Here is a 24567-nt window from a genome sequence, read left to right as displayed (position 1 = left end):
CTAGTTTGACAAAATACAGACAAGACTGTGGGAAAAAAGCCATATGGACAAAACAAAACAAAAAAACTGTACAGGACTAACATCATAGGAAAGACTGGACAAGTAAAGTCATACAAATCCTTTACTTATTAAAGCCTTTACTATGTATACTTACTTAAATATTAATATTTAATAACTTCAAGATGGAGATCCACTTTGCAATACCTCTTGGTTATTTAATCAGAAAAACCTATTTTTACAGAAAATCTCATACTGAAGCATATCTTGGGGAAAGCTATTCTAGATTTTCCAGCAGTGAATCATATCATTAACTTGAGATTTCACTTACATAAATTACCACATCATTGTGCAAAGAAATACTTCAAAACACATATCCATAGCATACTGAGATAACTTAATATTTTTTAGATAACAAAATTCTGATTTACCATAAGAATTACTTGTTTGTTGCATTTACCCTGCCAGTCTGAATTCTGATTCTCTCATCTTACTGCCTTTTGACAGTCATGAAGGCTTCCATGCCTGCCTATTTATGACAAGCACAGAAAATGATGTATTTCATAAAACTTGTCTTAGACGTGGATCATCATTTCCTCTTTTACAAGGTGGCATCCTGGCTAAGGCTACAGAATTTGTGAATCTGGAGAAGTGTGCCTTTTTATATTTAGTAATAACATAGAGAACTAGCAGTGCTATCATCCCACTGTTATTTCATAGTACTTTATATAGTATATTTAAAAATCACTTGTTCCTAGAGCATCTTTGTTTTCTTTAAATTTAGATCTTAAAAGCATTTTGTTAAAAATTTCTGTGAATAAAAATGTAGTCTTTGATTAAACAAATATTCACTTGTTAAAAGGTAAATGAGGATAAACTCAACTTTGAAGACAAGGAAACCTAGTACCGGATAATTTGTTATTCACTGATTCAAATTTGTCTTCTTTTTTTCATTATTTGTAAGCATTAATAATATAATCTTATCACTTTTAGACTATACCTAATGAACTGGAATGCCTGAAGTCTTTGCAAGAAGATACCAGCATCAGTTTTACTTGAAGAAAAAAAAAAAACTTCCCACTATTTTTAAAAATAATTCACTTACATTATTATAATGACATCCAAGAAGCGGTATTTCAAGCAAAAGATGCAAGGAAAAAACCCACACTTCCAGACCATGAAAAGCCCAGCACAGTCATAAAGTGTACATATTAAATAATTTTCTATCTCCCCCCTTTTAGAATCATAAACTGTTAGAAATACATATTATCTCAAATTACGTTTAAAAAGGAGGAAATGTCAATCTGATAATACAGGAAAGAGCTAAGAAATATTCCATATATGTGAAGGCATTAGCATATATATTAGTAGGCAAATAGAGCAATATATATGAGAAAGAGTTAAAACTCCATATTACAAATAGTACCAAGTCAGAGACATATTATGGATTGATTTAAAGTTAGAGACAGCAGTGTCCTTCAGAACAGTTAGGGCCGGATTATTTCACTATTAGTACAGGAAATATTTCAATAACCAAAGACTGTTTCTGATATCAAAAACTGTTTCCTCTAGAGTCAAAGATGTGCAAAAAGTAGCTTATCTTTGTAAAAAACTATCCATAAAATATAGAATCTGCCACTGCAACTTAGTTCAAGTTACAGAGATATAACAATGTCCCATTGGAGACTGCCTGACCTCAATTCTGCCTCAAATGCCCTCTTTTTGTACAGATACTACTGTTTCCTTCCTTCAGAGCTCTCCTTAATTCTTCTCATCTTTTCTGCCAAATGTCTTTCCAGTTTTCTGTGGTGGGTTTAAGATAGCCAAGTGGCTTGAAAACTTCTACCCAAAATATCCTTAAAGACTCAATAATCATTGGTATCCAGAAAATCCATTTTTTGAAAGTGAACAGAGGTATTTTTCTTCTGTATTCTCTTATGCCCAGACACCTGCGAACCACTACATCGATCCCATTGTTCTGTGTTTGTAGTTTCTCGTCCAGCATTTCCTCCTGACTTTGATATCTTTATAACTGGATCTAGACATGACATCCAGAAAAACAACCCAGCAGTTAGCTTCTCCTTCACCCTAAAGCTACATAGCCCTTCATCCATAACATAACCTCACATGTAAAGTTGTTCTTCTATGGTTCAGCCACATCAATATAATTTATTTTTAATAATCCTTAAGAGTCCAAGAGTTCTGAATAATAATTGTATTATGAATATTCCTCTCTTACATTTACTTCATTTTTAAAAGAGAACTCATTGAATGCAATCTAGCTAAAATCTAAAATAGTTAAAATATTCTAGATAATAAGGATAAATAATTTGACTACAGATTATACAAATATGAAATAATATAATTAATGAATGTCAAGTAAGGTAACTGAAAACATTTAAATAATAAAATGTAAATAATATGAATATACTAATTATAATAAGTTTTAAACCATTCACTTAGAAAACAGACAGTATGCTTTTTGGTGGAGATACAACACAATATTGAGTCCCACGAAACTTACCCTCATTATTTGCAGTGTTTGGGAAAATCTACTTAAGCACTAAATCAGTTTTAAGAAATAACAGGTAAGTGAGAAAATCAGAGAGCACAAAAAGAAACAGCAAGACTTGAAATAGAGGCAATCCTAATTTTCAGGAAAATGAAGGATATTAGTATGAAATTTGAAAACATAACATTTACTCAATCCTGACTGCATCCAGGAAAGGCAAACAGAATGTGGTAAAAAGCTCGTGTTTTAGTCAATTCTCTCACCAATTGTAACATATGGCTGACAGCTCAGCCATAAGTTAGCTTGTGGTTTGATTTTTCCCACAAAGTACAAAAAAAAATTTGTTTTCTGATTTTTCTCAAAACACTTGAATACAAATAGGGTCTAGTAAGTGTATTCAAGAATTGCTAAAATCCCAGCAAGGAAAACAAATGCAGAAACAAATAAATAAAACACAGACATTACCAAAAAGTACTTCAAATAAATAAGTTTTGAAACAGTTTCAGTGTTTAATAACTGAATGTTCCTACATACTTGCCACACATTGCAGTATGTTCACTCTTCCACTGTGAGAAACAAGTTTTGTGGTTTGAATACCACAGATTGTATTTTTATTAATTATCAAACTTTCTTGCATCATGTAAAATTAGAGTTTTGTTTTGCTTTGTTTTCCCAAGTTGCAATTCATTAATGTTAAGTATGACATTTGCTAGAAGCCTTCCCAATGGAAGACTCCAGTTTTAGCTCCTCTACATTTATGTGAAAGAATGTTGTCTCCTCTATGCTGATGACTAATTACCAGGCAAAAGCTCATTAACACAGGCATACTGAGCATGTTATGTCATTGCGTGAATGCGCACTGGTCAGGCGTGAAAGCATGCCAGAATTCATATTCAGAGTAAAAATTTAATATGGATGCATGTATATATCACAGAGGAAACATATAGATGTTCCTACAATCAACAACCCATAATAGGTGCAGTCAAAATTCTTTTCAGAAAACGCAACCTTGGTCATGGTGACTTCCATTACATATCTAAAAATCTTGCAAGATATGGTAGAGAAAACATTGTTTATTATCTGATCTTTTGGGGACTTCTCTACCTTATACATAAATCCTGCTGACTGATAGTGTGAACCAGAGTAAGAACTAGAGTGTGAACATGTAACATAGATATTGTGGATCAAACACACCCATGCGAAACTGCTTTGCAAGCTTGCTTCCATGTAGAATCCCTTTTCGGCAAATGCATTGCTGAAGGCATCCACTCTCTGACAGAAGTCACAACATCCTGTGCCCAGTGTCAGCAATGCGATGCATTCAGAGTGGTCAAGTCTTCACTCTGAAGCTGAGTGCTATAGGATAGCCTTTAATAAGTTCCATCATGGACTAATGTGGACTCGGTTTATTTTTCTAAGTTGCTACTTGTATCTTTATGCATGTGGCAGGTTAGGGTTAGGGTTAGGGTTAGGGTTTCTGTTCTGGACCTTGGTGAAGTGGCCCTCTACAGGAGACGTTCTATGCGTCCCAGCTGTGCACTCCCCCCTCGTCACCCAAGCAATATGCTCTAGGAGTTCCCCGCAGAAGGGCTGTGTGGGTCCTTCTGTGGTGTGGGCTGACTACATGGGTGCTCTGGTGGGCTTGGTTGGCACCTAGTCTGGTTGGTTGCCAGGCCCTGCCTCCTGTGGATGCTACTGGCTGCTGTTTAGCGGGGCCACGAGGTGGCTGGTCAAGGAGCCCTAGGCGGCCCCGGGACTAGTGCTGGCTCACCAGTGGGTGGAGTCAGGGTCCCAAAGACTCTGGGGCGATTGCCCACCCACTGGCAGGTAAAGCCAGATCCTGGGGTTAGCGCCAGATTGCTGGCAGGCAGAGCTGCTTCCTGGAGTCTGGCTGCAGGACCTAGGACCCCACAGCTCGTTTCAAATCCCTGGGGAGATAGGGGGCATGAGGGTTGGTTCTTAATATAGTTGGGTATTGGTACAGGGTGTCGGGAAGGTGGCTTTGGCCTGCCAGTGGGCAGGGCCAGGGCCCAGCTGGCCCCAGGGTAGGGTCTGGCGCATTGTAGGATCATAGTTTTCTTGCTTCTGGTGTCTGCCCTCTGGTGGGTGAGGCTGGTCTAGATACTCGAGCAAGCTTCCTGGCTGGAGGGGCTCAGTGCCTGCACAATGGTGGCTGGAGCTGGCTCCTGGTCCACTGGTGGGCTGGGCTGTGTCTGGGGACATGTCCAGAGGTGGCTGTGGGCTCTTTAGTCTTTTAAGCAGCCAGTCTGCTGATGGGTGGGGCTGGCTCCCAGCCCAGTTGGTTGTTTGGCCTGAGGTGTCCCAGCAATGGCGCGTGGATATGTGCACGTGTTGTAAAACCACACACAAGAAGCACATGACAGAGACACACACTGACTTCAGGACTGTGGGGCAGGAGTGGGAGAGAAGGAAGCAGTGGGAGGGCCGGGACTTCAGCACTGTCAATAACACTCCACTTTACGCCAAGAGAAAGGTAAGAAATGACAGGAAGGGATGGGAGGTGGGCGACCTTGAAAGGATGAGCAAATGAAGAGGAGGCTCGTGCCACTAAAATTCTCCAGTGAAGACTAACAATCTAATTCATATTACTTGTATTTCTCCTCCTAAATACCTCTCAGTGGTCTAGCATAATGTTTTGCTTTGTTTTATTTTCCTTCCAGACTGCTCTTCAAAGTAATACATTTTGTTTGGGCTCAGCTTTGAGCAGAGTGTTTTGAAATCAGCTTACTATTCCACATCACAAATGCTTTATAGATAAATATGGACCAGAGCATTTTTGTGTATTAGAACTAACTGAATTGATACAGTATCCATTCTTCAATGGTATTATAGTTCTCTGATAGAAACTGTCTCTTGAACTTGTAACGATTAAAAATGTGTAGCTGCTGAGCGGCATCTAAAAGTTACATATCCATTAAAAAAAATTCACAAAAGATGTGCTACTGTGTCTCCTAGCAGCACAGTCAGATGAGGTAGCTAGTTCCCTGGGCATTTCCACTGTGATTTTCTGCACTCCAGTCAGGGAGAGCTGCCACTTGGAACAGACCCAACATCTGATGATCACCTGTAAAAGCCATAATGGGTTGACAGGCTCTTTCTCAGCAGCTGACACACAGTGTTGTTTTTTTGTTTTGTTTTTGTTTGTTTGTTTGTTTTTTGGAGGTGGGCACAGACTACATGTTTAACACAATAATACCTAAAATCATTCCAGTTTGGACCTGTGCATTTTATAACTGTCATGATTTATTTAAATACGTCATTAAAATAGTCACTATCATCTTGGAAAGCAAAAGGTAGTCCGGGAAAAGGTCCCCATGTTCAATTGCACTGAATACTTACCTAAGAAAAGAAAAAAATTCAGGCTTCTGGTACTGCGGAGTCACCTAAAATAGTGATGGATGGGCTAAGTTCCCTAACTCTGTGTGTCCAGTTGTCTTTATTTTAAAAGACAGGGGTAGGGGGGCTTGTACATATTAAATTCCATAAACATATCCAGAAAGAATAAAAGAATACCAAGGATGTGAAATTAAAACAAACCTCACTATAGTCATTCCCTTGTTAAACTTTTTCAAAATTCTGCTGAATTCCCAGATAATTACAAACTCTCTAATTTCCAGACTACACCTTCAGACTCCTCTCTTGCTATTCAATATATGAAGTCCTAAAACTAGTCCTGCCGTCTGGATTTCCCACACACCATTCCTCTTCTCTTCCTGCAAACTCTTACTTATTGTTGGAAGCTCAGTCCATATAACACCTCTTCTGAGAAGCCTTCCTTGATCATAAAATCATTGTTCCTCCTATGTGCTTTCACACTCTAGTACATGTAGTTTGGTAGTGACACAGTATCACTCCTCTAGTTACTGAATTTATCTTATTTCAATTAAGAGGGCTAAGCTGCCTTGTTCATTTCTGAATCTCTGGGGCCTTCTAGAGTTCCTAACACAGAGTGGCCACTTGGTAAATATCCTTTGAATGACTGTATGGAGAAAAATGAATTGAGATCCATTCCCTTCATGCAATTCATATTAGTCTTATTTTGAAAATAAAGAATTACATTTTATCAAAGTTTACTGATACTTACAGTTACTGTTCTCTCCTTCTAATTAGGAGTGTATGGGTTGAAGGTAGTAGCTCAAACATCAAAGTAGTATGTCTTGGTTTTGCTCAATTGTGACATGCTACATCACAAAAAAAGAAAAATATACATAAGACAAACACACTACAAGAGAAACCCTTATCCATGAATATAGATTGTTATACTAATAAAGAAAATAAGGATTTATTATCAGAAAATTAAACATTATTTCTTAGCATCACATTTATCCCATATTCTCATGAGAAAGCATGAATAACAACAAAGCAAGAAAGAGGGTGGTGACCAAATAGATGGAAATATAATGACCAAGACAAGAAAACAAGAGTCCAATAAGCTATGAACACACTGGAGGTAATATCTTTACTGTAATTTATTCTTGCCAAATATCAAAATCTTTAGCATAATTTATGTTTTTCAAACACCAGACACAAGTATAAATTCTGGCAGAAAATGTATTATCATTCATTCAGATGATGGAAAGACATGTTTATGGGTATATAAAATTAGGAACATGATCCTGCTAAAAAGGATCATTAATGAGGTATGCAAATAGATCTCTCATTTGCTTTTGGAATATTCATAAAAAGCAAGTTATTCATCTAAGGAAAATCAGCCACCATAAAGCATATCAACCACATCTTCAATCTTCTTTACCATTAAGAAGATACAGTACTTTGTAATGTTAGGGAATGCTGATGTGAAATATTTTGGGTAATTTATGCTGTTGGCTCATTTTATTTTCCAAAGACAAAATGCTGCTCAATTACAAAAGAAACCTTTCTCCAATAGGTGTTATTACTGAGATTAAGAGTTCCCAGGTGCTGATGATCATAAGATTAAAGCATTTAAAATTTAACATACTCCACTGTATTATATTAGTCTTTCAGGTTATACTTTTATTCTGTGACCAAATGTGCATTGCTTTGAAATCTTACTTCAGGGCTGCAGAATACATGATGTGACAATGTAGAAGACAGAAAGAAACTTATCTATCCTTGCTTTTGCCTCATGGAAGCAAGAAGAAAGAAGCCCATTTCCAGGAGCCATAACTTCTCATTGGGTCCATCCCACACCAGGCATCAGCACTGATTCTCTCTCCTGGTCCTCAAGGTGGCAGCAGTCCTCCTCAGCCATAAACTTAACCATTGGCACTTTGGAAAAGAAACCTCTGGAAGTGGTTGTTAAATATATTGGTGTGAGTTCTTAGCAGGAGGCCAGGTCCCCTTCAGGCTGGGCGGTCAGCTGGGCATCCCTGGTACCAGGTAAGTTTTTCCCACAGGATAGGAGATCCACAGGAGGTAAGTCCAGGGTGTAGGTGAGGGGGGATTCTCAGTCATTTCACATGAAACAAGCAGATTCTAGCAAGGACTATGATCTGTTCCAACTTGGCACCCAGAATGCTGGACCTCTTCTAGTGAGCAAATCATCGGGCACTTCCTGGACGTGTAAAGAGAGGAAGCTTCTAGAACAAGTGGCCAGAATCAGGTCTGAATCCCTTCCAACAAGCCTCTTGCTTGGCAGGTGCCCAGCTACCCAAACTTGCAACTTATCGCAGAATATAACTGACCATAATGGCTTCTCCAGCTCAAGCCCTAATCATTAGCAAGGACAAAGCAAAACAAAACAAGCAAACAGACAAAATTTCTGAACAGAGAAGGCACACTCTTCAAACTCTCCCTCGAAGTATTTGGGAGAAGATTTACCTTCTACGATTATGCTTTTGCTAGTGCTATTGTGGAGGTTACAGGATTTCCCAGGAGTTGAACGTCCATATAAAACTAAGTTGAGCATCTGAACATTTGTTTTGCTGTATTAGATAATTATTTAGGACTTTCTACAAGCCAGGTTCACTTGATCTTTGTAGTTACCCTATGAAAAAGGTGCCATTATTAAGCCCATTATAACATCACAATAACTCATGTTAATAGATAAATTAACTGAAGTTTAGTGAGTGCAAGTGACTTATTCAGACTCACAGATTTAATAAATGTCAGTTCCCGGACTCAGTCAAATCCTATTTGAGTATAAAGTTGCTGTTCTTAACCACTTTGCAAACTTCCTTCTCCTTCTCTATAGATTTTCATGCTGTTCTAAGATAGTGGTAAGCAAATGATTTCCGTAAAGGGCTAGATAGTAAATCTTTCAATCTTGGGGATGAACAGGCAAAAATGAGGCTACAATGTAGGTACTTATATATCAGGAGATAGAATAATTTTCACAAATTTGTATTAATGAAATTCAAAATATAATTATAATTGTGAACTTTTTGTAATACAAGTCTACTGATGAGAATGTAAGTCTACTGATGAGAATATAATTCATTCGTGGGGGGGGGAGATAAAACTGCAACTAATGGAGGAGCAAAGTTATTGTTCCTTATCATCAAATCTATTATAAATGTTTATCTGTGAAAAGCATTTTTAGCCATACAAAAACAGGCAGCACCAGATTTGGCTCATGGGCTATAGTTTGCTTTAAAAGTATTTCTATTTGAGGGAGCTGGGGATCTGCTCATTTTCACATAGTAATTCACCAAGAAGATTTGCCTAACAGTTTTACACAGAGAACAGTGTATTTCTTGGTGCAGTAAGAGTATTTCTTTTGAATACCCTTTGCCTGAAATTGACTCAGCCTTGTCATCTACTCAGCACACAGAGAACTATTCTTTAGAGGTCAAATCCTAAGTACTCAGCATTTGCTAGTTATGTTTTTAAAATCCTGCATCATTGATAATACACAATTTAAACATATAAGCAAAACGCATACTTGGCTCGAAGCAACATGAGCCAAGTTTTACTTTACTAACTTGTAAAATAGATCCAAAAATTACAGAAAATTTAAGTGGCTCTAGTTATATACAAACTACTGACTAAAGACAATCCTCTTAAGCTGAGGATAATTCAAATATTTGTTGAACTAGGGCTGCAGAAATCATCTAACTCAAAAAGATTCTTAATTTCAAAGGCACTTTCCTAAGATACAGAAGTTTTGATGCTCAGAAGTTGTGCATGCTAATCGAGGTGCAATCTTAAAGTCATGCAGTTCAGATGTGTCGGTTCAAAACCCACATATACTTAATGTTCAGCTCATAGATGAAGTTGATTATATACTATATTTGGTATCAATCCCTTAGAGAGGCTTTTCCTTTGTTTTCTAAATGCATTTCTTATTAGGAAAATGTAATACTCAACTTTCTGATTCATTATTCTTAATTTACTTTGATTGTTTTAAAAGACCGGTATGATGTCAATGAGGCAATTAGAGATTCTTAACAATCCTTTTAACACTATTTTCTTAACCCCAGGACCTGACTTTGATTTGCTTCTCATGTAGCATGCTGACAGAGGTGGGGTTTTTTTTTCTTTTAAGAATGCTTAAAAATTTTAGGTTTATGTCACAAGTAACAAGATAAAAATGAACACATTAGAAAACTATGTGAATAATTGTCCTTCTCAGAGACTGGTGCTTGTTGACTAATAAGGAAGTGACTTTATGAGGTTCTAAGATGTCAATGTATTTATAATCTTCCAACATAGTGTTAGAGCAGACGACATGAAGACAGACTTTAGCAACTCTCTTCCACTCCTTTCTAGGCATCTGGATTATGTTCTAGATATTAAATTTGGCTGTCAACTATGTAATAGCTTATTGAGAAATCCAAGGCTTGGGTGCTAAGTCCATGGTACCAATTTAGCTTTCAAGTTAAAAACAAAACAAAACTGATGATGTGCCTAACATTATTTTTAAGACAACCATGAAATGAACTGCTTGCCCTGGGACTGGGCTCAGAAAGGCAGACCTAAGGGAAATCAGTCAGTAGCTTAACAGAGCACTGGGTGATCATCAACAATCAGTTTCCAGTAAGCAAGGGGGTATAAAAACCTCTCCAAAGAGCTCACAGACAAATCAGCAATGTTGAATAGTGGCAGAGATAGACTTGAGAAAAGTATAGAAGAGGCTACAGCTACTTTGTCAGAGATTTCTTTCTTCTGAGGTTAAAACTGTCAAAAATCTCTTTTCCCCTTGGAAAAACATAAGTTATCCTTTACCACTTGGAAGCTGTTGGGAGAATTTAGTGGGGCAGTTGAAAAGTCCCTTTGGGTTGGTGAAATAGATCTCCTGAAAAGACTGCATCAGGATCAATTACCCCAGGTTTCTCTTGAATGGTGGCAAGGCAACTGAAGAGGAGAATGATTTATAGAACTATTTAACAGGTGTCATGCTGGGTGGGTAGTATCTATGGGATGTGTCCATGGAGGAGAAAATAAAATCCATTCTGTAATGAAATATTTGGCCGCAGTCAGCAAAGGATAAATTTTAGAAATGGAGTTCCCCTGAAGAAATTCAGTAAGAAGCTGGGGAGACTGTGTGTTGCAGATAATGAGGGGAAAGTCACAATTCATAACAACAGCCAACACAGCCAGCTAAAGAAACAACTAATAGAATTCACTAATTGTCAATTATTTAAAAGCCAAACAAAATTTAAAAAGGAGACACAAACCATAGCTTAGCTAGTAATAGTGCTTCTCAGCCTCATCCCTGGCCCCAAGTCCTGAAGGGCCTTCCTATCTTTCCTATTTGTAACACACAGTACTCTACATTCTCCAGATCAGCTCACTGCACTAATCAAATCAGATAACAAATCACTTAGTTTTCCATTCTGTTCATTTCTGTGTGTGTCTGTATGTGTGTGTGTGCAGACCCAGCTATAGAGTACACGTTTATCTTTTTAAATATCACTATTTTCTGTGATTGTTTTGCCTACTCTTTTTTTTAAATAAAAGAAAGGCCATGCTATTAATCTCTAAAAAAAAATCATTCTCAGCAGGTAATTTTCTTGGACAATTTTAACTTAGCTTGGATTTTTTAGACATAGCGAAGGGTTTACTTTCCATCATTCCCAAACTTATTGCGAAAAAGATGTTTGCTCTTGAAAAAAGCAGAGTGGCAAGTTGGGGCAGTGAAAATAGCAGTAAACCAGAAGTCGTGGGGCCAAGTTACACCCGCAAGACTAACTAGACAGACACATTTCTGTAGCCAGATGCCAACAGTCCAAAAAACAACAGGCCAGAGCACACATTTGACTGGTTGTATGTTTAGGTCACTTTTGATAGAAATGCCTCTTTGATAATCCTTCCCTCAATACATGCATAGCAGTAATGACAAAATCATCTCACTTACAAGTGAAAAAACTTTATGCCACGTATTCTAAAAGTCAAAATTTCAACAAACATAAGATGTTCTTCATCTTTTCCTCCCTCAGTATTATACTCCCTCTGTCCTGTTCAAGTAATACTGGGCCTGTTCTTTTCAAACGTAACCTAAACGTTCTTTAACAAGTTTATTTTAACTTCTATGTCTTAGTCTCCGTGCTCTCATATCACATGTATACATTACTTTTTAAACATACATTGTTAGCCTACTGTAGCTAATTTGTTCAAAAGGGTCTTGTTTCCTCTTTGGATCCTAAAGTAATCTCTGAAAATGAATGGAAGGGAAATCACTGAGAGTGCATAAAAAAGAACCTGTAAAAGTGTTTTAAGGACTTAGGTGTGTTCGTCTCCCACTTCTGACCAGTAATTAATTCCCTTTATTTCTTCCTGCATGCATGCAATTTTCCAGTTTGTGTTCTCATTTCTGTAAAAGTGGTATCACTCTTTGGAATTCCAGCTGAGAACATGTTCAAAAAACCCCAAAAGTTTGGGTCTCTTTTAGCTACAGATATGATCCACCTTCAAATGGAGAAATGTGACCATCCATTAAGACAAGAACATGTCAGGTTTTAACATTTTAATAGCCAAATATCTTCATTTGAATGTGATCACAGTTGCCTCATTTAGATTTCCCTGGAAAATTGTCAATGCAGTATATTAACGATTCATTGCTTGATATTATTTTAAAATAAAATTTAGTTCCATAGACAAAATACGGGATTATTACAAAAATATTTTACATAATTTTAATAATGTTATATATAAAATTGAGTGAACTAGTAGTTACAAGTCGATCTGTTCTTATAAAAATCTTTCCCATTGCAAAAAATTTGGAGACTACAGAATTATAAAGTGTAATATACACAAAGAAAAGGGAACTGATTTTCACTCTTGAAGGGAACAACTTTTAAGACCATGGAATACTATTTGATTTTTACTGATAGTTTACACATGAAAATGTCTAGTCCTCAATATTAAATGATGTTTTTAAAAAACTTTGTGACAGACATTAAAAGCATTGTGTTGTCAAAACCAAATAAAAAGTAAAGTTCAAAATATTCAATACATTTTTCTTTTCTTTTTTCTTCTTTGCTGCTTTCACTGTTTACCCAAATCACTTCTCACATTAACTTTGTTCCTTCCTCTTTCCAATGTAAACAGTATAAAAACTTTCTATTTATCATTGCATATTTTTCTCCATGCACATTTAATCATGCATTGATACATATGAATTAATTTCCATCTATTATAGTTACTTTTCTTTGTTTTACAATTATGAGTTACATGTATATGTTTGGATTTTGTGTTTCTCGTTTAACAGTATCTTTTCAGAAAGGATTACGTCTTTCCATTTTTGCCAACAATGCACCTTAGATTACATCTGTACCAGCAATGGTGTTATTTTTTTCTGCATTTTTTTGCCATCTTGATAGACATAAAGTTGTAGCTTCGTGTTATATAAATTTCGATTTGATTACCAACGAGATGAGCATCTTTTTATGCTTGTTGGTAGGACTGGCTCTTCTGACAGTTGCCTTATAATATCTTCATTCACTGTTTTATTTATCCCATTCCTGTCCATTTAAAATCATTCTTTAAATGTAATAAATAATAGCCTTCTATCAACTCTATTGAAAATGTTCCCAAATCGAGCTTGTCTGTTGATTTTGTTTTTGACATCTGTTAGCTATTTATCTTCTTTTTTCCCTCTAAGCTTCCATGTTTTTGAATCTTTAAAATCATGTCCCCAAGGCTTTCTTTCTTTCTTTCCTGGAATACTTTTCACAAGCTCCATGTTGATTTTCTTCTGGTTACTGATGTTTTGATGATGGAAAATCGTTTCCTTCCTACTATTTACTAAAAGCAGAGTGTGCGAATTGTCCTTGACCCCATTCTCTAAGCACTTGAGTTCTGAATGGATACTCTTCACAGTGGCAGCTTGATATGCTGAGATTCTAAAGCACATTGAGCTCTGCTGGACTCACAGATGATTTCTGCCCACTATCATTTTTATGATTTGTGTTCTTTTGCTTTGCTTGTTGAACCAGGACTCAGCTGAACTCCATCACAACATGACAGCTGATGAGGCTTTATTTCCAATGTCTATATTCCTAGTATGAGACCTACTGCCAGCAGTGCATGCACACACATGTGTGGGCATGCACACTTTTTTTTCCCCTTGCCACCCACCCTCCTTCCTTTTTTTTTGCTTTTTTTTTTTTTTTAAATGCTTTGACAAAATGATTTTGAAATAGAATCACTAAGGGTAACACAAAAATCAGCAGTCACAGGTTTTTATCTTTGGAAAAGATCGTGTTGCTGAAACAAAGGTCAACCAGCAAACAATAGGAAAGAGATGGGTTGCCTTTGTAAATGTGTGGACTTTCATTTGGATGTGTTCATGCTGTTTCTGAGACGAGCAGGGAGTTCATGAATTACTCAATCCACTGTTCATGTCGGGTCCATCAGCCCTGCAGTGAGTGCTCGCTCTCCCTTGGGTGGGTTCCTTGGTCTAGTTTCCAACATTGCTGTAAATTTCTTTTCATTTTTGAATGTTCTGCAGCTATTTCAGTAGGAAGCTCTGAGAGGTCTCACTTTGGAGCTAGAACTAGGCAAATTCCTTTTAAAAAAATGATAGAAGTGCATATATTCCCAGAATTCTAAAACATGGTACTCTCCTCTGATCTTTTCATTTCATTCAAAAATATGTGTATATATATAAATAATTCACATTTTACTCTAGATACTGCTGCTGTCATGTGAGACTTAAGGAAGAATGATCTACCTGTATTAGAAACAAGTGAGAACAAAGGGTGTGAGGCCACTGGGGCCATTTGTAACTTTATTATTCTGAAAACATGTAAGTGAGGAAGACTGTTAGAGGAAGCAGGAAGTGCAAGGGCGTCCACAGTGCATTAAGCCAATGCTCTCTGAAACCCCTGCCAGCATTCACATTCCAAATTTGAGAGTGGTATATATGACAGAACATGCTAGGAATCGATAAATATTTACTGTTAGCAGACAGATTTCTGAATTGGTCCCTAAGTTTTCCAACCCTGGTGGACACTGCCTGCCAACCCTCTCCCCTAGAGTGTGGGTAGGACTTGCAGACATCATGACATGTGATCCTATATTAGATTACATTCTCTGGGAATGATGTCTTCAAAATCCTTTTAAAAGTAGCTGACTTTTAAGTATGCCTGACCTGATCTCAGGAGGTCTTTAAATCTGGGTCAGAGACAGATAAAGTTGGAGCCTTGAAGTAAGAGAAACAGAGACTCTACTACTGGCCTGGAAAACAGCAAACAGCCATGTTGTGAACAGTGCATGGAGGAGATCAAGTGACCAGGATCCCTAGTTGCTGAGAGTGACCTTCAACCAACAGCCAACAAAACAGAACACCACCACTAGGATATCAGCTCTACAGCTGCAAAGAACTAAACTCTGTCAACAACCTGAATGAGCTTGAAGCAAGACCCCGAGGCTCAGATGACAAGGAGGAGGACAAGGTACTCACGGCAGCTTTGAGACCCTGAGCAAAGGACACAGCTCAGCTGCATCCAGACCTCTGACCCACGAAAACTGTGAGACAATGTGTGTTGTTTCAAGCCACTAAATTTGCGATATCTTGTTATGCAGCAGTAAAAAACCGATATAGATGTGAATGTTGATGCTTTATACTTAAAGGAGCTAAAATATGTAAAGCCCCTTAGCACAGGGACTGGTACAGAGTAGCTACTTGTTAAATAATTGCTCTTATATTCATATTATGTTACCTTCTTTCCCAAGCAATAGACAGTAAACATGATCAAAGTGATATTCTCTAGTATTGGCATGAAAAATATATACATGCTCAATTCTTCAGGGATTGCCATTGAATGTCCCCAACACTGTATCACATGGTCTTTGTGATGTAGCCTGTGCTGTTCTTACAAAGTATAAAAATCGCCTTATTTTTCCAGTTCAATTACAAGGAAAAAGGGACATGGTGATCCATCAAGCAGTAATGCTCACTAACAGCCATAAACCAAAGAACTGGTTTTCCTTTGTTTTTCTGTTCCCTTCATTTTACTGCTTTTCCAGGTGATGGGCTTTGAAATTTCCTTCTCTACTGTGTTGGTTTCCTAGGACTGCCATAACACATCACAAACTGGATGGCTTTAAACAATAGAAATGTTTTGTCTCACAGTTCAGGAGGCTGAAAGTCCAAAATCAAGGTGTCAGCATGGTTAGTTCCTTCCAGAGGCTCTGAGGGGGAAACTAGCCTTTCTAAAGGTTTCTGGTGGTTTCTGGCCATCATTGGCATTTCTTGGATTGTAGACACATCCCTCCAATCTCTACCTCTTTTGTCACCATTGTCACATCACTTACCCTCTGTGCCAGTGTGTCTTTTTATTTTTTTCCCCTAGCTCTCATAAGAACCCTCTCAGTGGATTCAGGGCTTACCATATCCAGTATGGTCTTATCTTGATCCTTACTTCAACTACATCTGTAAAGATCCTATTTCCAAAAAAAGTCATATTTTGAGGTTCCCAATGAAGACGAGTTTTTGGGAGATATTATTTAACCTATTGTATATGGTGACATTCACAGAACAAAACTCGGCTTCTTTAATTAATATGCAAACAAATTTCTAATTGAGTAATGTGAGCAATTATATAATTGAAAATAATTGGTTATGTAATGCAAGAGAAAAAAGAGTTAAAGACAAAAAACAGATGGTGATGAATGGAAGGTGCACAAGGCTAATTGTAAAGCAATCTGTATTTAATTCCTTCAGCAGATTTAAGACTATTAGCAAATGTTTAAACTCTCTGGGTCTCAGTTTTATCATTTATAAGTTAAACGGATTATTCTCAGTGACCTCTAAGACACTTCCCAGTTTTGACATTGTGTGATTCTATTAACCATGTCTGTCAATCATTTAGTTAATTTGTGGTAGCAAAAAGATGTATACACTAGTTGGGAAATACTAGTGTCATGTATTTTTTTTTCTGTTTGTATTAAAAGGAAGGAAAAGGTAACTAGCACTTCCCAAGGACCTGTTCTTATAAGCTCATACGAAGTAAGTTGAAGGAATCTTTCACATTCTGCAAAGTATCATACAAGAAACAACTGGAATTTGGATTAGTGCCTAGGGAATAATTAGAATTCACTAGAATTTCATTCATTCATGTATAGTTAGTACCAATACATGCTTAGAAGCAAAAATTACAGGTTTAAATAAAGTCATCATGCTCATGATTCTTTCTGGGCAATTATGGAAACTACACATCCTAAGAAAGGCACCATGTAATTCTTTACCTTGAGCTTTAAAAAAAAAAGAATGAAGACTTTATTCAGAGAATGGTATAGAAACAGAACCACCTGAGATAAAAACATTTCCTTCTACTCCTCCCCATCCCCTTGGCAAAAAAGAGAAAAATAACAAGTCTGTCCCTCGTAATCATCACAGGTCTTTCCTGTCCAGCAATCTTACTTCATTTTCCAGCCCATTCACCCTTCCCCTCTCCTAGGTCATTGGTCCTCACTTGCAATTCTCTCTTCAAATCTTTAACAAATCCCCACCTGCATTCTCAAGTGATCTTTTTCTGTTTCACTGAGAAAACAGCAATGTTGGGAAGTAACATCCAGGGGAAACAGATGAAGGTGGTCACAAGGTACAAGCTTCTGGTTTGTAATGTACAACAGTTCTGAGATGTAATGTACAACAGGGTGACTATGGTTAACAGTACTGTATTGTAATCTAAGAGTTGCTAGGAGAGTAGACCTTAACAGTTCTCATTTCAAGGCAAAAATATTCTAACAATGTGGGTTGATGGATGTTAAATAAATTTATTATGGTAATCATTTTGCACTGTATACAAAATGGAATCATGAGGTTGCACACCTCAAATTAATACAAACTTATATGTCAATTATATTTCAATAAAACTGAGGAAGCAAGAGGGAAAAAAGAAACTAGAAAAGTCATATATACCCCATGCACTCAGCAACATTCCTTTAGTCTGTGCCCCTGGCTCTCCCAGTGCCTTGTCACTGTGACCTGGCTGTCTATGCAGCTGCCTTAGCCAGTCCCCCAGAGGGGAACAAGGCCTCATTTCAGAGCCTCCAAGACCTGACGCTAGTGATTCCCTTTTTTCTCTTGAATTTTCAATCCATTGTTCTCTTTAGCATTCAAAAATGTTATTTCTAACATATTAAAAAAAAAAAACTTCTCTATGACAACTATCTTGACTTCACAACTTTCTCTACTTACCGCCCTGTTTCTCTGCTGTCATCTGCAGCAAAGTATCTTGAAAGTCATCCAGTACCTCTTCTCTCATCCAGCCTTAAACTACTGTCAATCGTGCTTTCTTTCCACTCAACAACAGTCATGTTGGAGACGAGGGGAACCTGCACGGTGATAAATCCAACAGTCAGTTTTCAGTCCCCGTGTGACTTAGCAGCATCTGGGACAGTGTTTCACCCCCTCCTAAAAACACTAGCTTCACTTGGGCTTCGGGGATGGGACGCTGCTCCTCTTCCTTGCCTCTCCTGCCGACTCTCAACCCCTCATTCTCTCTCCAACCCTGAATCTACTTTTTCTCCTCGACTTCTCAGTCTGCCTCTATCCTCACTTCTCTTTATGGTCCCTATGTCCTCCCCCATCTCTTCTCCTCTTTTTCTGTACACAAGTTCATTCTTTGTCTCAGATCTGCTTGCCCAGACAATTGAAATAACCCCCCAGCCAGTCTCCCTGTTTGTCCCTTCCCTGCCCCAGGCTGTTCCACAGGACAGCTCCAAAGAGCCTTCTGAAGTGTGAGTCAGGGCATCCCAACCTCCCAATCAGGAGAAGGAGAGCGAAGTCCTATTAATCACAACCCAGCCTGCCACAGTCTGGCCTCGGGGCCCACTCCTATTTCATCTCCTATCTCATCTCCTGGCATCTCCCCTGCTCATGGTACTCTTGCCACACTTGCCCCCAGGCTGCTTCTGCTTCAGGACCTTTATTGTTTCAGTTCTGACTGAAACGATCTCCTCACAAAGTTCCTTCACGTTTCTGCTCAAATATTACTTGGTTATAGAGGCCTTCCCTGAACATACTAAATAAATATCGGAACAAGGCTCCCGACCCCCCACATTCTTGTTTTCCTTAACTTAGATATATTGTCCACTGCCCTCTCCCCCTCTGATGACATGTACTCGTTTACTTGTTTATTCGTTGATTTTCTCCCATTAGAATATAAGCTTCATGGGATACAACAAGGAGGAAAACAGTTGTCTGTTTCAAACAATTGTATCATTGATTCCCAGCGCAGAATCTGACTCCATGTAGGTGCACAACAAATGTTTTTTAAATAAGTAAATCACCGAGATAATGGCAAATAAATATCATAAACTCTGCAATATGACTGCAAAAAGTATTTCAGCTTCTAACCAATTGTTTTCTCATTTGCATTTGACAGTGCTCGGGTGGGCTCGATACAGGACGGGAGAGACTGAAGCCTTTAAGAATATTGTTGAAGAGGAAGGATATTTTTATAGCTGAATGGAAACAACCTTTTTTTCTTCCCTCTATTTGGAGAGTGAAGTAAACAGCATCTAGTTAGCCTCTGTTCAACTGGTTTTTAAAATATACCCTCCACGTTAAATAGCCAACACATACTGGAGATAAATCCAATAGCTTTATCCAATTTTAACAAAGTAAATTCAGAAAAGCACAATTAACATGCAAGCCAGTATCTGTGACCTGGATAAAGTAGGTTGACCAGCCAGAAGGATAATTAGCTTTGGAAATAGATTTGGATTCAAATCTCAGCCCTGCCACCTACTAATGATAAACTTTGAATGAATTACTTAATCTTTCTGAGCCCCATTGTCCTCAGATGTAGGGGTTTTTTTCCTCATATGTAGGAGGTGCTTAAAGCATGCTAGCTTGTCTGTATGTTTTTAATAATATCTAGCTTCAACATTTCACTTAATCAAAAGAAATATGTCTGACCTCTGTCTGCCCTCGGTGGCTCATTTTAGTATCTGACCACAATAAAGTGTTCTGGCATGGAATTATTTTTCCCTTTCAAAAAGCTCTTGCAAAATCTCTCTCCTTCTAAATGTAGATAATATTGTCCTACTGTGTATAATTCATGTAGCTGTTATTACACAAATACTTTGAAATTATATAAGGAAGCTTTAATTATAATTGGTTAAGAATGAGGGAATTTAAAGGATATCTAACCCATTTTATGGACAATGGATATGCACCAATATCTGTCTGCTAAAAATGGAAAAACTAAGACATTTATTATAATGAAATACTTTCCTGGAGAGCATACAGCAAGATAACAAATGTTACAGATGACTACCAGTGTGGAATCCTATTGAAATTGTTAATCTTCTTTGAATTTTCCCTAAGCAATACAGATAGTCCTCGCTTTGCACAGAATTAACGAGAGCATGTGCACATCACCATGGTGTCTCACTTTGTAGGATTCCCGTGTTCAGGGAGAATTTGTTGCTGTGCTGTGCAAATTGGGGACTGCTTGATGGTGCTGTGGTTAAAAGTACAGATTCAGTGACCAAACTCTCAATTCCAATCCTATCATCCTTACTGCCTAGCTGGATGCCTTTAGGGAAGTCGTTCACTCTTGTTTTCCCTCGGTTCACTCATGTATAAAATGAGGGTAATAATCATGTTTCCTCATGTGTCATTGGAGATTTAAATGAATTAATAAAGTAAAGCTTTTAGAATAGAGCCTGGCACTTGGCAACAATCTTATAAATGTTACTGATTTATTTTATTCTTATTAGTGGCACCAATTCTCTGTCGAGATGTCTGGGTTGATGTAAAGATTAAATACCAAGAAATATTTCAGTATTTTTTACTTAACAAAAAAAACCCACTATCTGTTGTTTATTGATAGGAGGTATGACTCTGGCAGAAAGCGAACTTCTCCATTACAGTGTTTTAGGTTACTTCTTAACACCTCCACAAAAGGCAGATATGAGCTGGTTTCTTGGGTCTGTGTTTTACCAGCTTTGCAACTTTTAATCTCTCCAACTCTCAGATTCTTCATTTGTAAAGTGGAGTTAGTAACGGTACCAACTTTCAAGAGGTTATTGTGAGCACCGAAAAAATACTACCTGCTCGATAAACTTTACCTACTATTACCTACAAAATACCAAATGAAACACTTTCCTAAGAATTATCTGTCCAAAGCACTAATATAACCAGCTGTAATGCTGTCAACTCCATCATTATATACGAGTTTCCTTAATTTTTTTCCATTGCCGTGAGTTACTATATTGTTTAACAATCATCCTTGTAATTATTCTTTAGTTAAACTGTATTGGGGTTTAATGTACAATAAAATACATCAATTTTGAGTGTAAAATTTTGAAGTTTTATAAATATGTATAACTGCATAACCACTATGAAAATAAATATATAGAATATTTTCATAATCTCAAAAAACTCTATCACATCCCTTTAAAGAATTGTCACCCTCCCACTGACATAGCCCCAGGTGACATCTGAACAGCTGTCTTTTACTAAAGATTAGGTTTGATTCTTTAAAGATTTCAAATAAATTAATTCATATAGTATATACTCCTGGCATGTGACCCTCTTTCATTCAGTATTTGAAGAGGGGACAAAAGAAAGCCACTAAAGTTTTAATTCTCATTATTATTCAATAGATTTTTCCCTACAAGGTCCAGAATGAAATTCCCCATTTTTAACATAATAGAATCCATTTTAAATGAATGTGATTTCATTTTATGATTCCATAAATTTGAGTAAAGCTTGCATTTTCATGATTTTTCAGTCTTTCTTGATGTTGATGACACTAGAGATTACACTCACCTCTCAGAAAATACTTTTTGTGGACAGAGTAATTTTTCAGATGGTTATCTCATGTCTCTATCCCCAGATATTAAGAGTCCTGACACAAAAGGTAAACACATACTGATGTAAATTTTAGATAAAATAGTTTATATACCACTCTATCTCCAGTGAAGACTTCTGCAGGAGAGGTGTACTGTTGGCTCTTCCAATGAGGAAGTCACTCCATAAAGATGGATTCTATTGTAAAGGCAAGAATACATTTGTTATAGTATTCACATTCTCCAGTGTTGACTGGCCCACTGCCCCCTAGAAGATAAGAAATTGTTTTCAGAATTTCAAAACATATTTTTAAAATGAATGAAGTGGTGCAATGATAAAAACTGAAGCCAATTATACAGCAGAATTATATTTTGCATCAGCTTTGGAGCCAAATGTTTATACTACAAATTATCTTATTTGTTCATTGAATTCATCATCATTAGTCACAATTATATAGGAAATTCTGCCACACAATGTCCTCTTCTTGGAAAGTCCACCAACAAAAGAATACTTAAAGATAGTAATTATAAAAATATAGTCATATGGTTGATAATGGCATGATGTAAACAAAATTTAATAATTACAGTTTATATACCACTTAATTTAATTCTTATATTTATTATTAAAATATGGACATATGCTAACAATAATTATATGAGGCAAGTTTCCTTAGCGTGATCAGAGAGCATAACTTCTCAAAGCAATACAGAAGGTGCAACAATGGTTTGAGAAACCTGTTTTTATTAAAACCCTCTCCCACCTCCTCCAATAATAGATACTTCTGTGAAAATTACCTACAGGATTAACAAGTACATACAATTTTAAAAAGTCTAATTTTTGCACACCTTAAAATGCTTTTTTGCATTTATAATTTTTCTCTTAGAAAAAAGTACTGATTCATTATTTTGCTCCTTTTGTCCCTTTATTGCTTTATAGAGTTGAAAATTCATCATTTCTTATTCATCTGAAATTTTTTAGTTAAATATGATTTTGAACTCAGCCTTTTTCTTTTTTTCTTTTTAGACTTTAGAAAGGTATGGCACTTTGTATACTATATACTATAACAGGATTTTGAGACATTACTTGTAATAACCATCCAAAAATGCCTGTCAAAAATGTGCAATATTCATGCTAAGTGGCATAAATTGATACTCTAAAAATCCATAAGTTTACATTATTTATTTTTAGCTAAATTACTTCAAATTAGGCATAATTACCATACCAATTTTGGAAACATTTTTGATTTTCAGAGCTTTTGGGGCTTTGGAATTTTAGATAAGGAATTGTGGACCTGTGTGACCTCTGTGATCAAAGTTTTCTTATCAGAGAAGCTGCATTTTAAGAAAAGGAGAGCTGGTAGCTACTTTATCATTTTCCTCATCTCCCTAGACTTCAATGTGAAGCAGATGATCAAACATTCCAGGTTTAAGGTGAGAGCATCCCTTTATCCTCTCACCTGTCACCCTATCCCTATATATATGTTCTCACAAGAGATAATGATGGACTTCAGGCCACAGTTTTATTGAACAGCAACTAAATGCTCACAATTAAATGCTCAGAATAGTGGAGGTGCAGCCTTTGCTTTTTATCCAAAAGGTCCACCTTCTATCACTGTCATCATAGCAACAACATGCACAGAAATATACCAAATAATAGAAGACATAGCATGATATTACCAACATTTAATACTTTGCACTATGAAATGACACAGTATTTCAGGGAATAGAGGAGTTCATGTGAAGTAGAATTATCCCACAAGAGTTATCCTGAGGAAATTAGGCTTCTTCTGTAGGTTTTTAGTACCTATTCAGGAAAACCAGGCAGGAAGACCATCCAATAAATTAATGAGAATAAACAAAAGAAGAGAAACAATTTATTGAGCAACTACTCAGTGTCAGACAACACTTTAGATTTTTAAATGGAATATAGCTTTAGAAAGAATACAGGCAGAACATAAGGAGAAAAATGAAATATGTGCTGGTAGGAAAAAATGTATATAATGATTGACAATGAAGTACACAGAATGTACTAATAGTCTGGCCTGATGTAAAGAAGACAAAACTAGGGGTATGCCTCCAAAGCTCATATGTAAGTAAAACTATACTAGCAGCCTACTGCTTCTACTTCTTCTGTTTTTCATATAAGCTGTTTAACAATAGTTTGAAATAAAGTTCCTTGGTAAGTGAGTAGAGTGCAGACTGCTTTTGCCAAAGTTAGACTAATAGGAACTCCCCTTAAACATGTATGTGCAATAAAGGATCCTCCCTTCCCCAGAGAAGTCCTAATCCCTGGGACCTGTGAATGTTATGCTACACTGCAAAAAGGACTTTGTAAAATTAAGGTTATAGACTTTACCATAGAGAAATCATCCTGGATTATCCCACTGTACCCAAACTAATCATAGCAGCCCTTAAAAGCTGAGAACTTTCTCTTGCTGGAGTCAGACAGACTAGCAGAAGAAGACGTTGGAGAGATGGGGCAGGAGGACAGATCACAGATTCAAAACAGGAGAACCACTAGATCTACTAGTGGTGGCTCTGAAGGTTAAGGGGCCCATGAGCCAGGAAATGCAGGGAACCGAGAATCATTCTCAGATGACAGCCAGCAAGGCCACAGGAACCTCAGCCCCACAGCTCTGCGGAGCTGAATTCTGCCACAACCAGAATGAATGGGTTCCCCTCCCGCTGATGGAAACCTTGATTTCAGTTTTTTTGTGAACAAGCGCATCGAGGCAGCCAAGCCCAATGGAACTTCAATAACAAGCACAGAAATGCACAGAACTGTGAGATGATAATTTTGGATTGTTTTTAAAATCTCAGAGTCTGTTATTTGTTAAGGCAGCAGTAGAAAATTAATATAG

At 37.1% G+C, this 24567-nt stretch overlaps 1 pseudogene; it reads right to left on the bottom strand.

The window, feature by feature from the left end:
• The window catches only part of LOC102514144, a 302117-nt pseudogene that overhangs the window by 5936 nt on the left and 271614 nt on the right, over nucleotides 1-24567 (bottom strand).

Source organism: Camelus ferus, chromosome 26 (genome assembly GCF_009834535.1).
Source record: "Camelus ferus isolate YT-003-E chromosome 26, BCGSAC_Cfer_1.0, whole genome shotgun sequence".
Taxonomy (NCBI): domain Eukaryota; kingdom Metazoa; phylum Chordata; class Mammalia; order Artiodactyla; family Camelidae; genus Camelus; species Camelus ferus.
This window is presented reverse-complemented; position numbering and strand designations above follow the sequence as displayed.